Raw genomic sequence first — 6,000 nt, forward strand, 5'->3', positions numbered from 1 at the left:
TCAATACCCAGTAGGGGACATGCAGGAGACAGCCAATGAATGATTCTCTCTCACCAATGATGTTTTATCTCTCTCTCCCATTTCCTTCCTCTCTGAAATCAATAAAACAAATATCTATATAGATATAGATATAGATATAGATATAGATATAGATATAGATATAGATATAGATATATAGATATATAGATTTTTTTTAAAGGGATACTAGGTTCTAACCTAGTGGGATTTATCTCAGGAATACAAGTTCAGTTTAAATTTTTTTTAAAAAATCAATTAATGTAATTCATCATATTAAGAATTTTAAAATGATCTCAATAGTTATAGAAAAAAGGAAATGACAAAAATACAACATTCATTCTTCATTTAAAAACAAATACCCAAAAAACATCACCTCTCAGAAAAGTAGGAATAGAATGAAACTTCCTAAACCTGATAAAGGGCTTCTACAAAGAATATACATCGAAGTTAATGATTGAAGAAAAAAAAATGCTTCTAGCTAGGCCCTGGCCAGGTAGCTCAGTTGGTTAGAGCATCATCCCAGTACACCAAGGTTATGGGTACCATCCCTGTCACAGCACATACAAGAATCAACCAATGAATGCATAAATAAGTGGAACAACAAATCAGTCTCTCTCTCTCTCTCCCCCTTCTTCTCTCTCTAAAAATCGATAATATATGTTTAAAAAGTGTAATGCTTCTAGCCAGTGCACTATAGCAAGAAAAATAAATAAAAGGCATCCTCATTGAAAGGAAAAAGTAAAACTTTCTTTATATACAGATAACATGATCACCTACATAGAAAAGCTGATAGCATCTACAAAAAAGCTATTAGAAATAATAAGCAGTTTAGCAAGATTGTAGGATACATGATCAATACACAAGTGGCAACAAGTACAAGTTAAAATTTTAAGACAATGTTATTTACAATAACATGAAAAATATGAAATACCTACAGATAATCTGACAAAGATGTGCAAGACCTATCTACTGAAAGCTACAAAACATTGCTGAACCTAAGACCTAAATAAGTCAATCTCCCCCAAATTAATGTATAGATTTAATAAAAGTCCAATTAAAAGCTAAGCAGGCCTTTATTTTGAAATTGACAAAATGACAACATTGTAAAATTAATGTGGAAACGTAACAGACCTGGAATGACCAAAACAACTTTAAAAAAGAACCAAGTTGAAGGACTTACATTATGTGACTTGAATACTTATTACAAAACTATAGTTATCAAGATTACGTGGTACTGGCATCAAAATAGACAAAAAAATCTACAGAACAGAATAAAACAACTGGAAATAGGCCCACATATGGTAAACTGATTTTGATCAAAGGTGCAAAGGCAATCGAATAGGGAAAGAATAAACTTTTCAGCAAATGGTGCTAGAACCGTTGATACCATACCCCTCCCCCCCCCCAAAAAAAAGAAATAAACTTTGTTCCACATCTGGTGCTACAGATTAACTTTAATTAACTTAAAATGGATCATGGATTTAATGTAAAACCAAAAAACAATAAGGCTTCTTTAAAAAAAATAGAAGAAAATACTTGAGACCTGAGGCTAGGAATGATTTCTTAGATACAACACCTAAATCATCATCCATAAAAGAATAAACTGATAAAATAGACATCATCAAAATTACAAATTGATAAACTAGACTTTTTCAAAATTAAGAACTCTGCTTTTCAAAAGACAGTTAAGAAAATACTCAGATGTGATAGAGAACTTATAATGAGAATATATTACAAAAACCTCTCAAAACTCATTAAGAAAACAGCTCATTTAAAAAAAAAATATTTATTAAACACTTTACCCAAGAAGATACATGAAATATATGGGCTGCACATAAGAAGCTTGAAATTATTAGTCATTAGGGAAATACACATTAAAACCACATGCCAGGATTCCACATTGGAATGGCTAAAATTTGAAAGTGACCACAGAAATTGTGGGAGCAACTGGGAATTTCACACACTGCTGAGGGGGATGTAAAATGGCATGATCACTTTGAAATACATGTGGTGTTTCTTAAAAAATTAAACATACACCTCCCCTGTGAACTAGCTATTCCACATCTAGGTATTTAACCAAGAGAAATGAAAGCATATGTCTGTGTATACCAGGGTTCCTCAAACTTTTTAAACAGGGGGCCAGTTCACTGTCCCTCAGACCGTTGGAGGGCCGGACTATAGTTTAAAAAAAACTACGAACAAATTCCTATGCACACTGCACATATCTTATTTTGAAGTAAAAAAACAAAACAGCAAAAACACCTGCATGTGGCCCACGGGCCGTAGTTTGAGGACGCCTGGTGTATACAAATATTCATAGCAGCTTTATTTGTAGTAGCCAAAGGCAGCAAATAACCCAAATATCTATCAGCAGGTAAATGGATAAACAAAGCATCTACACTAATAAAAGAGAAATATGCAAATTGACCATACCTCTGCGATGCCCACCAGCCAATCAGGAATGGGTATGCAAATTAATCCAATAAAGTTGGTAGGTTAATTTGCATACACAGGTGCAGAGCGAAGACTGAAGGCTCCGGCCCGAGCAAAGACTGAAGACTGAAGAGGCTTGGTTTCTCCGCTGTGGCCGGAGTGAAGGCCTGCGTCCCGGGTGCCGGAGGAAAACCAGTGCTGGCAGCCAGGGGAAGGAAGGTCTATTGCATGAATCTTCGTGCAATGGGCCTCTAGTAATATAATAATACAATGGAATACTATTCAGCAGAAAAAGGAATGAACCATGTATGCACATATAACATGGATGAATCTCAAGATGAGGATTAAGGAAAAGTCATCTCACAAGAAAAGATACATATTATATGACTCTACAGATAAAGTCCTAAAAAATCTTAAGTAATCTAAGGTGACAGAAGCTAGTTCACTGATTGCTTTGGTGGAAGGGTGGTCCTAGGGAGGGAGGGGTTACCAAGGGCCACAAGAAATCTTTGGGGGTATTAGAAATATTCTTTATCTTGATTGTGATGGTTTCATGATTATGTACTGATGTCAAATTTTCTTAGATTAGACACTTTAAGTATGTAGTTCACTGTATGTCAAGTAGATCTCAATAAAGCTGTTCAAAAATACCCACGTTAAGAATGCCTTCTTTTCCCCATGGCACCTTGAGTAATGCATTCTTTCTTCATCCCCTACATTCAATCAGTAATTAATTCCTAACTGTTCTATTCTCCTAATCTCTCTCCAGTTTCACAACTATTACCCTAACTCTTTCTCACCTGAATTATAATAGCCTTCCTCCAGTCTTCACCCTACAGGCAGAATTAATTTTCTAAAACAAGGGAGACACATTTTAAATTCTCTTACCATGACTCACTGGACCCTCCCTGTTCTGGCCTGTCACCTACCCCAGCCCCAGCCTCCTTTCTGGTGATTTCTCACCTCACCCTTCCCTGATGAGCCATACTAATCAGCAATGTGCCAGGTTTACCTAGTTTTGCACACGTTGTTCCCAAATCAAATATAATCCCTTCCCCTTTGTCTTTCTCCAGCCCACTCATACCGAGGCTTTGTAACTCAGCTCAGTTATTATCTCCTCTTGGAAGTTTTCCTAAACCCCATATTGGGCCATGTAACGTTCTGACAACCCCTGAGCATCTTCTGCATACCTTGCCACAGCACTAACCTCACTATCATATAATCTCCCCTGTCAGACCAGACAGCAGCAGACTGGAGAAGGCAGAGGTGACCACATCTTGTTCTCTTTACCACAGTGCCAGGCCGACACCTGCCACAAGATTTGTGAACAAATGAATGAACTGAGGCACTGGTTTGGATGGCCTCCTCTTATACTACCTGGGTTGATTCTATATCCCACCTTATAAAGAGATGGGCAGGTAAGCAGTGAAATGACCTCTATAATACATTCTGGTAAAATAATTATATCAAATCCCCTGGGAAGGCGGGGGTGGTCCCACTCTGGCTGGGAGTTTAAACGCAAGATTCACCACCTCAAATTGTTTTCAAAACCAGCTGGTAATTGACGATGATTTGAACTAAGTGAAAGGTTAGAGAAAGGGAACCAGATTCCGGGAAAAGACAAGGCCCACAGCAAAGATTAACATAACCTGGAAGAAGGCCCAGTCTCCTCCCAATAAACTTAATCCCATCTAGAAAGACACAGTTCTCCACCCTCTGGGTTATTTCCTTCTCCCAATACTCATGTTTTGACATCCAAATCCCCCGCCCCATATCAATCTCCAGGCCCTTCTCAACCTCTGTGGTCTGTTTCCCCCAATCATTCCTAATAACAGGAGGTCCCCCTCAGCTGGTCCCTCCCATAGTCAGGCCAGTGGCCACCAGGTCAAGAGGCAAGCAGAGGCCCTCATTACCAGGAGACTCCCAGAAGACTAGGGGTAAGTCATAAGGCTGAAAAACCCAGCGAACAACTTCAAAAGTAAAAAAGCAGGTGATACACTTGGTGGCTTATGGGAAATGAGGAAAAGCCAGCAAAACAAAGCAAAAGCAAAACTCTACCATCTAAATAACAGCCACATTCCAAGGGAGGATAAGCAATTCAAGAGATAATCGCTTCCTCACCCCTGAACTCCTATTTTAAAAATTAAACAAATAATTATGGCTCTTCCATTTCTTGGTAATGATTGCCACTTTAATTTAGGGACGAAATGAGTTAAGACAAGAGAAGTGCTTCAGTGGAAAATAGCCAATGATTAAGGAAATTCATACTTTTGCATCTTGGAATGATTAGTCCCAAGGACTTACCTACCCAGGATAACTAACCAGACAGCACTACTAGTATACCATCTGAACTGCACCTCAAACGTTATCACAAGCTGCTGATAGCGTTTCAAGTTACAAGCAGCACCGGCCTTAAAATACCTTCGGTAGCCAGATTTGAATTTAATGGCTCAAACATGCCTGGGGAAACTATCCTAAAATGCGGGACGGGCCGGAGGGGGTGAAGGGGAGAGAAGTGAACACAGTCAACTGGACAGTGACGGCAGAGGACCTAGGGTTCCAAACATCTCATGGGCAGCTTTGGGGATGCAGTAAAAGCCGACCCTCCCGTTGAGTGGCCGGACGCCTCACCCAAGAGAGGATACTGGGGACCCAACAACGTCTCGGGAGCCAAGGCCCGGCTGGAAAGAGACTTTAGCAGCCTGAGGAGGAAAAGGAAGAGGAGGTGGCGACCGCACCACAAGGGAGGGAGGCTTCGGACGGGTGCGCTCTCCGATTGGATGCCGTGCGCGCTGCGCGTCTGCAACAGGCCCCGGTGCACACGTGGGACCGAGAGGAGGGTCACTTACTTGTCCAATCTGATACCACGTATTAGCTAGCTGGACTCTGCAGGTGGCCCGGCGGAGCCGCACCGCGACCAGACTGGGCGGTCTCCTCCAGCGATGGAAGCCCCGCCCCGTCCCAGGCCACGCCCAGGTCCCGGCCCGGCCCCGCCCCCGGCCGGCCGCGGCCCCCGTAAACTGCTCCCCGATTGGCCCTTTGAACACGGCCGGATTGGCCTGTGCCAGTCGCCCCGCCGCCCGGGGCCGGGCCCAGCTGGTCCGTGGCGAGCGCGATCGCGCTGGGGCAACTGCAATCCGCGGTGCTTTTGAAGACACCTACAGGGTTTGGTCAGCTCCCACGGAGAATTTCCCGTCCAGGGGGCTCACTTCCCAGAACTCACCCCCGCTTTCCCTCGGCCGCCCCGGATCGTGCGTGTCAGTGTGCATCTTATAGCCACTTCTCGACCTTTACTGAACACCAGGACTGTTGTAGACGGATGTAAAAAAATAATAAAAATATCTGTTGAATGCTTACTTTGTGCCAAGTCTTGTTCCTGGTACAGTGGAACCTCGGTTCTCGAACTTAATTCGTTCGGGAGGCTGTTCAAAAAAAAGTATTTTTTTCCCATTAGAAATAATGTAAATGGAATTAATTCATTCCAGATCCCCCAAAGGATCCCCTGTTTTAACTTTTCTTATATATACAGTACATATCGAATGTACTGTT

The 6,000-nt window shown here is 41.7% G+C and overlaps 1 protein-coding gene across 9 annotated transcripts in view; it reads right to left on the minus strand.

The window, feature by feature from the left end:
* Positions 1-5,400, minus strand: part of FGGY (FGGY carbohydrate kinase domain containing) — a 396,863-nt gene extending 391,463 nt beyond the window's left edge. For 4 of the 9 annotated variants that reach the window (XM_079776808.1, XM_079776817.1, XM_079776818.1 and 1 more), the window contains exons 1-2: positions 5,083-5,216; positions 2,452-2,702 (exon numbers count right to left, since the gene is read on the minus strand). The gene's annotated coding sequence lies outside the window, so the exon portion shown is untranslated. Of the gene's footprint in view, positions 1-2,451; positions 2,783-5,082; positions 5,217-5,300 lie in introns of those variants that run through there. The other 5 variants (XM_079776812.1, XM_079776813.1, XM_079776815.1 and 2 more) reach the window with 5 other exon arrangements.
* Positions 5,401-6,000: the final 600 nt, after the last annotated feature.

Source organism: Cnephaeus nilssonii (assembly GCF_951640355.1).
Source record: "Cnephaeus nilssonii genome assembly, chromosome: 7".
NCBI lineage: Eukaryota > Metazoa > Chordata > Mammalia > Chiroptera > Vespertilionidae > Cnephaeus > Cnephaeus nilssonii.